General features: G+C 32.7%; 1 pseudogene across 1 annotated transcript; it reads left to right on the plus strand.

The window, feature by feature from the left end:
• Positions 1-5276: 5276 nt before the first annotated feature.
• LOC308265072 (pumilio homolog 3-like) lies at positions 5277-7087 on the plus strand (annotated as a pseudogene). Its single transcript has one exon. The product of its transcript is annotated as a pumilio homolog 3-like (transcript).
• Positions 7088-10375: the final 3288 nt, after the last annotated feature.

The raw sequence follows: 10375 nt of genomic DNA on the forward strand, positions 1-10375 counted from the left end.
AATAATTAGAGTTTTCAGAGCAACACACTTCCCAGTTATTGAAGCTACAATATTTATAACTCTTATTATCAGTCTTTCTATACATTTAATTATGGGAAACTTAAAATTATATACCTATGACTCTTTATGTTTCTTGTTAATGTAGAATTTAACTTTATAATTTAAAAATCCCATCATATTTGGTTATATCAGTAGGAATAATCTATGAATTTTATTTTTATAAAATTTTTATTCATTCAATAAATGCTTTCTAAAATCTATTTATATTATACTTATATTGGAATTACTCTAGATACCAAGAATATAGCAATAAACAAAGAGAGCCAATACCAAATATATTGTTGACAGAGTTGTATTGTAAAATTTAGTCTAGACTTTAGCCAAAATGAGCTTATTTATACTCTATTGAATTGAACTTCTACTATCTTGCATAATCATTTTTTGATATTGAAAAGTTAATTTACCCTACTTTCCATACTAATAAAAAGTGTATTTCTTTTTATCCTTGCCCTGTCTTAAAATTTATTACATACTTTGTATGCATTTATATAAACCAAGTTTGATAGACTTGCTATTTTTAGTATCCATTTGCTAAATCTTCTTTTTTTTTTTTTTTTGCGGGTCTGGTGAATGCCAGGGGCATTCAACCTCCACCCCCAAGCTACACCCCCTGACCTATTTTTTTGTTCTTTATTTTGAAATCAGGACTCACTGAGTTGCAGAGGGCTTCACTATGTAGCTGAGGCTATCCAAGAACCATAACCCTCTGGTCACAGCCTCCTGAATGCTGGGATTAAAAGCGTGCACCACCATGCCTGGCTTTTCAATTTTCTTTTAAAGTCTCAAATCATTTACATCATTTAAAACTAGCATATTATTATTTCTTTAATTTTCCCCTGAAATACTGTGAATTAACTTTATATTTAGAACTCAAAAAATTTTTCTTCATTAATATAAATTCATGGTGCTAATCCATAAAAGCTATTCATTAGAATAAATTAGAAATTCACAATATAAAAGTAATAATACTTTGGAGTTGTCACAGCATAAAATAAGAGTGAATCTTGTATTGAGGAGGTGGTTGTACTTATACATCTGTTCCATGTTAGAGATTCAAAGATTCCATGATCACTTTGCTTAAAGGTCAACCAGTTTAAAATGTACATGCATATCTTATAAGGAAGCTAGGCTATATCAATCTTCATAGCTCTGTCACCAATAATACTATGTTTAACACTTAGTAAACATCAAGTATTAATTGTCAGATTAATAAACAAATAAATAAATAAATTTAATTTTTAGAGATTGGAATTCAGTCAATACTATCATGGATGACTCTAAATTGGTGACTTGAAAAATGTCATGTTTGGGCAAATACCTTGGTTATGTTTGCTAAAATGAAAATGATTTTGAAAGTGAGAGAACTGTGAGAAATCCTAAAAATGGTCTCCTGAAGAGATTCAGGGAGAGACTGTAAACACTGACCACAATGCTAGGAGTAGCTCTGTGATCAGTTCAAAGAGCCAATATGATTTGAGCTCACTGTGTGTATGTGTACTCATGATGCATACTTGTGTGTTTTTCCTTTTTGATAGCTCCAGGAGAAATAATTTAAGACACCAGAAGGGAAAATTATAAAATGCGTTTGATTTTTAGATGTACAAAAATACAAAGTTTTAGTGGCCATATCTTGCTCTCCCCTCCTTACATATTTCAGCCATATTAAATTATTATCCATTGTTAAGCAATTCTCATTGGAAATAGCTTAGCCTTGTGTTCAGAGGCATGGAATCTAGAAAAAGACACTGTGATTACTTAGTTGTGTCACTGACTAATTGAAATATTGAGAAAAGACACTTAATTTTGTCATAATATTTTCATCTACAAAATGGAAATGATGGCATTATATACCTCAGAAGGTTATACCAAATTTAAAATAAGTTTGTATTTGTAAAGCTTTTAGAATACTGGCATATAATAAATACTGTAGATAAAGTAATAGAATTAATAAGTAAAAATACATATTTATGTTTATCTTTTTATAAATATGCTTTTGTTTTTAAATCTGTAAAAATATTAATGATACTCTTTGTTATGCTTTTATATGCTAATATGTAAAATTTCTAGCATATGTAAATTTATTGGATAAAAACCTGATTTGAGAAAAATAATTCTTGAAAGTATAAATATGCCTACCATCAAGAGGATGTGTTTATGTTAAAATTTCACAGTATCATAAAAAGTAAGCAACTTGGTTTTGATAACACAGAAATCTCATCCAAGTAAGATAAAAATAAGTAAATGCAAATCCAAGAGCAGAGTAAAACTGAAAAAACTCAAATCAAATAAAGGTTTAAACACACAATATAATTGTTTACTATGGGAGCTGTACTATTCATCACACCCCTAGAACTTGTATATCTTAAAAATTAAAACTTTGTACACTTTGACCAATACCTCCACATTTCTACCTGTTCCCAGCCCTCAGGAACCTCCATTACACTTTGCTTCTATATGTTTCACAATTTTACATACCTCATATAAGTGGGATCATGAGATGCTTGTTCTATAACTGGTTATTTTATTTAGCATAATGTCCTCTGATATAGTTAAACATGGCAGAATTTCTCTCTTTTTTTTTTTTTTTTTTGCGGGTCTAGGGATGGAACCCAGGGGCATTCGACCTCCAAGATACATCCCCTGCCCTGTTTTTTTTTTATTTTTTATTTTGAAACCGGGTCTCACTGAGTTGCAGAGGGCCTCACTTAGTAGCTGAGGCTGTCCACGAACCGAGATCCTTCGGTCTCAAGCCTCCCACATGCTGGGATTACAAGCACGTGCCACCACACCCAGCTCAGAATTTCTTTACTAGTTAAGACTTAATAAAATTTATAAAAGCTGTATTTGTGTGTGTGTGTGTGTGTGTGTGTGTGTGTGTAAGGTAGGTGAGTTGCATCCATCCTGAAGTTCTAAATCAAACATCTGTGAATGTATATATATGTATGCATTTCTCTATTTTATTTTGATCAACCAGAAATAGATCTAATTTATTGGGAAATTAACATACAAAAATAAGACCTAGTTTTTACTAATTTTTTGGTGATGTTAAGTATTGAACCCATGGCATTTTATCTCTAAGCCTTTTTTATTTTCTATTTTGAAACAGGGTCTCACTAAGTTGATGAAGCTGGTCTTTAGACTCTAATATTTTAGACCATTTAAATGTAAAATATTTTAAAATATATGACAGTTTTAAACATCAAAACACACTAGAGAAGGACAGTAGTTAGAGATCACCATTGCTGATAATGGGACTCAATAGGATGAGGATGTTTTAATATTCTCTGAATATTTTGTATGATTAGAGTGTATTAAAATTATGCTTTAAAACGCATGCATTTAGCCGGGCATGGTGGCGCACACCTGTAATCCCAGTATCTGGGAGGCTGAGACAAGTGGATAGCACAGGTTCGAAGCTAGCCTCAGCTACTAGTGAGGCTCTCAGCAACTTAGTGAGACCCTGTTTCCAAATAAAATATAAAATAAGTCTGAGAGTGTAGCCTGGAGGTAAAAGCCTCTGGGTTCCATTCCCAGCACCACACACAAAAATAAATAAATTAATTAAATAAATAAAATAAAATGCATGCATTTATGTAAAAGTAACTAAATTTTTTCCTTTATGAGAGTATTGTCATTTGAACACTAAAATACTAAAAGAGACATTTTTTTCAGATCAATTCCTCTTCCTAATTTTAAAAGGCTTAATTTACAAAATTCCAAACACTACTTGGTATTTCAGCTCATCATAGTAAGAAATAAAGGTTCCAACATCCATTGTTAAGGTGAACAATATAGAAAACATAGAAACATAAAAAATTCAAAATATGTGAAGAAATGGAGGGAAAGTGTATAGTTTTATATTAATATGTTTATTTTTCTCTTTTTTGCATTTATGGTTATGGTTGTTATATTGCTATTGTGAAATAACTAGTAACTTTCTATAATCAAAAGATATTTTATAAACCTCATTGTAGCTACAGAAGCAAAAGCTTGTAATAAACAAAAAATAAAATAATTAGTAAATAATAAAACCACACAAAGCCATAAAGAAAGATTGCAAGAGAGAAAGTGAAAGTCTCTCTCTTTCTCTCTCTCTTATGTATACAGACCGCTATCCTTGATGAGCACAGATGCAAAAAGTTCTAAACAAAATACTTATATGCATTCAAAACCATATCAAGAAAATTGTACAGCATGACCAAGCTGATTTTATCCCAGAAAAGCAAGGCTGGTTGAACATACACAAATCAATATGCATTATTCACTAAATAAATAGAACTGAGAACAAAAACCATGTGATTATATCAATAGATGATGAAAAAGCATTTGACAAAATCCAACACCCATTCATGTTAAAAATACTGCAGCCTGCCATGGTGGTTCATGCTTGTAATTCCATCATTCAGGAGGCTGAGAATGGAGAATCATGGTTCAAGGACAGCCTCAGCTACTTAGAGAGGCCCTCTGCAACTTAGTGAGACCCTGTTTCAAAATAAAGAATTAAAAAATAGAGCAGGGGTTGTAGCTTGAAGGTCGAATGCCCCTGGGTTTCAACCCCATACTTGAAAAAAAAACTACAAAAAATTGGAATAGAAGAAACATATTTTAATATTATTAAGGCAATATACAATAGATCCGAAGTCAACATCATATGGAATGGGGAAAAAACTGCAAGAATTTCCTCTAAAATCAGAAACAAGAGAAGCTGCCCACTATTACCACTTCTTTTCAATATAGTTCTCGATACTCTTGCCATCACAATAAGAGAAGGATATCAAAAGAAATAAAATAGAAAAAAATGAATTAGAACTATCCTTGTTTGCAGATGACATGATCCTTTATTTAGAAGACCCAAAGAACTCAACCAAAGGACTACTAGTGCTGATTAATTAATTCAGCAAAGTTTCAGGATACAAAATCAATCTAAAAAAATGAGTTGCTTTTCTATATTTCAACAAAGAATTCACAATGAAAAAAATAAAGAAAACTTTTCCATTCACTATAAACTCGAAACCCATATAATACCTAGGAATAAACCTAACCACAGATGTAAAAGACCTCTATAATGAAAACTATAAAACATTAAAGAAAGAAATTGAAGAAGACCTTGGAAGATAGAAAGATCTCCCTTGGTCATGGATATAGGTAGAATAAATATCATCAAAATGGCCATTCTGTCAAAAGTGATCTACAGATTCAATGCAAGTCCTACCAAAATGCCAAGAGCATTCTTCATTGACCTAGAAAAATCAGCAATCTCTATTTTAAAAATCAATGTTGGTGTTGCCCAGACCTTTACTTGTGAGAGTTCCTATGATGAAAGTCAAAGGGGAAAAAAGCACTATTCACAGGAAAGAGTACAAAGGCACCACAAATTGTATCAGGCAAATAAATTTAACAAGAAGAGAAAATTCTCACCAAACAGTAAAAGTGAGAAACTGGAAACCAAGAAACCCAAAAAGAAGGAACGGAAGCAACGCAGACAGCCCAGTGACAAAATCAACTATGACATTGTTGACTGTGCAAAGTAGATCTGGGAGATATTAAGAAGAAAAAATTGTGACAAAGAAAAGTGTTAAGTTGATAAGTGACTCACAGAAGCTGATTCAAAGGAAAATCAAAACTATTGTATTTGCACATGATTCAACTAGTGTGATCCAGTGCTACATTCAATATGGTAATGAAGAACAGAGAAAGCAGACTCATGACCATTTGTGAGATGATTTAGTTGAATTAAATAAAGCCAAATATTCCAGAAATATTGTTAAGAAACTTCTTATGTATGGAGGTATACCATACATTGCAAAGATAATCAGAAGTTTTAAAGGCCATATGAAGAATATGCTGTGTCACACAGAATGCATACAAACTAGAGTATACATACAAAGACAATGCCATTTTGGAATAGAGGAACATGCTGACAGAGGATATCTATGGAACACATTTCAACTGTACAAGTCAGCAGATCTCCCAACTCTGAATAAAGTGTTAAAGGTACAGCCAGAAAAATTAGAGCTCATTATAGATGAAAGAGATTCTAACTCTGATGGCCCAAAAGGATGCTGTGATTAAGCACTCATTGGTCCTTAAAGTATTCTTATTTTCTCATCTATGCACCCCCAAAACTTAGATCAGAACTAATTGAAGCTATCTGCAAGGCTTTGGTGTCCCTGGCACACATACATGATGGGGCCAGAGTCATCTTGCACAGCCTGTTTCATAACACTTTCAAGGACGAGAAAATGATTGGGAAAACAGTGAAGACTTATGCTGAACGAGTGGCTAATGGCCAGTACTTTTCTTTGGTTTTGTTGGTGGCATTTGACTGTATAGATGATACAGCTTGTGAAGCAAATAATTATATTCAAAATTATCCGTTCTTTGCCTAACATAGTAAATGAAAAATATGGAAGGAAGGTCTTGTATTTACTGAGTCTCAGAGATCCTGTACATACAGTATATCATTGAAGTACTGCAAAAAGAAGATGAAAATGCACACAGTAAGAAAGATACAGAGATCTGCCTTTGAGCTCTTAGAATCCATTTCTCCAGCTTTGTTAAGCTACCTTCAAGGACACGCCCAAGAGGTGGTGTTAGATAAGTTTGCTTGTGGGTGGGTGATCGACATTCTTGGATCTGCCACTGGAGATGAATGCCATTGCCAACTAAGCAGCTGCAGAACTACATCCTGGTGACAAAGACAGAGACCTTCATGTTGCAGAACATTCTGCAGGATATCTAGTCCTGAAGTGGTTAATAGAGCAAGATAAAAAAAAAAAAAAAAAACCAGAAAAGAAGGATGCTTTGAAAAAATACTTGTAGAGTGTGTTCATATAAACAACTTAAAGTCCTGGGGTAGTATAAACCAAGGTGCCATTATTCTCTTCAGCCTTTTTCAGAGTTCTGACCAAGAAATTTCAAACAAAATTAAAGCTGAACTAAAAAGCCTCATTCCCACACTGAAAAAAAAGAAAAAGAAAAAAAAAAAAAAGAAATAGAAACTCTACTTGAAAAACTTACTGCATAGGTGAAATAGTAAAGAAAATAGTTCTCCACCTTGTTCAGTTCTCCTAGCTCAGAAAAGAAGGGTCTACCTTTCATGAAATTTGGAAGATTTGTACATGTGTTCATTCTTTGTGTAAGAACCTACTTATAGGCCGGGTGTGGTGACGCACGCTTGTAATCCCCGCGCTTGGGAGGCGGAGACAGGAGGATCGCCAGGGTCGAAGCCAGCCGCCAGCCATGCTGGCTTAAGAGACCCTGTCTCAAAAAAAAAAAAAAAAAAAAAAAAAAAAAAAAAAAAATTAGGTCTGCGAGTGTAGCCCGGAGGAAGAAGGGTTCCAGGAACCCCAGTACCACCAAAAAAAAAAAAAAAAAAAAAAAGAATACTACTTATATAAAATAATTTTTTAAAAACAATGTCATTCTTCAAATATCAAAAAATTCATGTGAAAACAGAAAAACACTCCAGATGATAAAACAATCATGAGAAAAAGATAATAATGAAGGCATAGTACTGCAAAATATACTAAAAACTAAAATCATCAAAACAAAATTATATTGGCATAAAACAAAATTAAACCCTTACATTTATAGTCAACAATTTTTCAACAAATGTGCTAAGAAAACTAGTGGATCCAATTTGGTCTTTTTAATAAACAGTGCTTGCAAAGCTGGATATCTATATATAAAAGAATAAATTTAGACCTATCTCTATCTACAAAAATAAACAAATGGATTAAAGGGTTAAATATAGAATCAGAAACTATGAAACTACTAGAATAAAACAGAATAAAATTTTTAGGACATTGGAATAAGTAGAGATATATTACATAAAAACATAAAAGCTTAGATAAAAACCAAAGTAGATTAATGATATCACCTCATATTCAAAAGCTTCTGCACAGCAAAAGAAGCAATTAACAGAGTAAAGAAACAACATATAGACTGAAAGAACATATTCACAAACTATATACCTGACAAGAAGCTTATATCAAAATGTATAAGAAACTCCAAACACTCAGTAGTAAAAACAAATAATTACTTTTTAAATAGGCAATAGCTCTAAGTAGACATTTCTCAAAAGAAGATAAATACATTGTGAATATAGACATAAGCATTATTGTGGCACCACTAATTAGGGAAATGTAAAAAAAAATAATGCAAATGTAAATAAAACCCACAATGATCTTACTACAGTAAAAATGGCTATTATCAAAAAGACTAAACAAATGCAAGAGAACATGTGCAGAATTTTAAAATCTTGCACAGTTTTTTTGGAAATCTATATTAGTACATTGATTATTTAAAAAACTGTATGGATGTTATGTCCTCAAAAAATTAAAAATAGGAATACAATTTGACTCAGAAATCATACTCTTGGACATATAGATTCTTATACTAAGTGAAATAAATCAGTACCAGCAAGACAAGTACTACATGATCTCAATCATATATGGAATGTTTTTACATTTTTATGCTAGAGTAGAAGAGTAGATGCCAAAGGTTGGGCAGAGTAGGGAGGAGAAAGAGGTTCATCAATTGTATTAAGTTATGCTTAGAAATAAATTCTGGTATGGCATTAAATAGTAGAGTAACTCTAGCTGACAAAAATATACTGTGTATTTAAATAACAAAAAATAATTTTAAATGTCTTTACCATAAAAAATAGTTTATATTTAGGGAGATCGGCATGCTAATCCTGATTTGAGTATTATGCGTGACTATGTATTAAACACTGCATAATACCACAAAAACATGTAAAATTTTTATATTTTATGTATTAGTTGAAAAAAACATATTAAAAGGAAATAAAAAATCCATAAATATTTCTGATATGTAGAACAACATCCAATTGAAAGTTAAATGTTATATTTTCCACGAAAAGAAGAAAGCTAATGCCGGGCATGGTGGCACACGCTTGTAATCCCTGCACTTGGGAGGCAGAAACAGGAGGATCACACAGATTCGAAGCCAGCCAGGCAGGCTTACGAGACCCTGTTTCTAAATAAAACAGTATAAAAATGGGTCTGGGATTATAGCCCAGAGATAGAAGGGTTTCCAGGAATACCACCCAGAAAAAAAGAAAGAAAAGAAAAAAAGAAAGCTAAGAATATCTGAATAAGAGGTAAGCAATTTCAGAAAATAAGTTTGTTAAATAGCAAAAAGAGTTTCAATTTCTGTTTTTTAGAAGCACCTGTATATATGACCACTGAAAACAATAAGTCATTATTTACAGTTTGATCAATGATATCTAGAAGATATGTTTTCTGTAATTTTTTGAGGTTATGCTAGAGAGATTTAAAAAGATAAATTCTCAATAGTGCTTAACAGAGTACTAAAAACATAATTCAAGAAATGAATTGAAATAAGGAATGCAAAGAATATTAATTACACATAAAGATTATGTAAATCATATACTTCTAAAATTCTTGATTGCTGGCAAATAATTTTGCTCTTAGAGATCAGGGAAACTGCTGGACGTGGTGGCGCATGCTTGTAATCCCCGTGCTTGGGAGGTGAGACAGGAGGATTGAGCTGGTTCGAAGCCAGCCCCGCTGGCGTAAGAGACCCTGTTTCCAAATAAAAATATAAAATAGGCCTGGGAGTGTAGCCCAGAGATAGAAGGGCTTCCAGGAACCCCAGTACCACCAAAAAAGAGAGAGAGAGAGAGAGAGAGAGAGAGAGAGAGAGAGAGAGAGAGAGAGAGAGAGAGAGAGAAAGAAAGAAGATCAAGGAAACTTAGTAAAGAAAATAACCAAACATTTTGCAAGGCATGGTGCATATACTAAGACTGTCATTAACCTAGTGAGTTACTGCTTCAAAATCAAACAATAAAAATGGCTGAGGATGTAAGCTTGGAGGTAGGATATAGCTGAGTTTAATCACAGAGGCCAAAATCAAAGAAAAAACAAAAAAATGAAAAAGAAAATATACCAAATTTTTGGATGGAAGGTGTCTTCTTTTAAGTCACAGAACAGCAGAAGGCCCCAGACTTTTTTGTAAATGCAGAAGATAACTGATATTGTTTATACCTAGTTATTAAATAAGAAACAGAAAAATTATTAGTTAATTTTCCTAACATTGAGCAACTACCACTGTCTATATCTTCAGACTGATGTACTTATCTATAGAGTTTTGTTTGTTTGTTTTGTTTTGTTTTGTCTTTTTGTGGAACTGGGGATGGAACCCAGCAGCATTCTACCTCTGAGTTACACCCACTAGCCCAATTTTTTAAATTCATTACTTTGAAACAGGGTCTCACTAAATTTCATAGCTGAAGCTGTCTGAGAACTAAAATCCCCGTGTCTCAGCT

The sequence above is a fragment of the Muscardinus avellanarius genome, assembly GCF_963383645.1.
Source record: "Muscardinus avellanarius genome assembly, chromosome: 7".
Lineage (NCBI taxonomy): Eukaryota > Metazoa > Chordata > Mammalia > Rodentia > Gliridae > Muscardinus > Muscardinus avellanarius.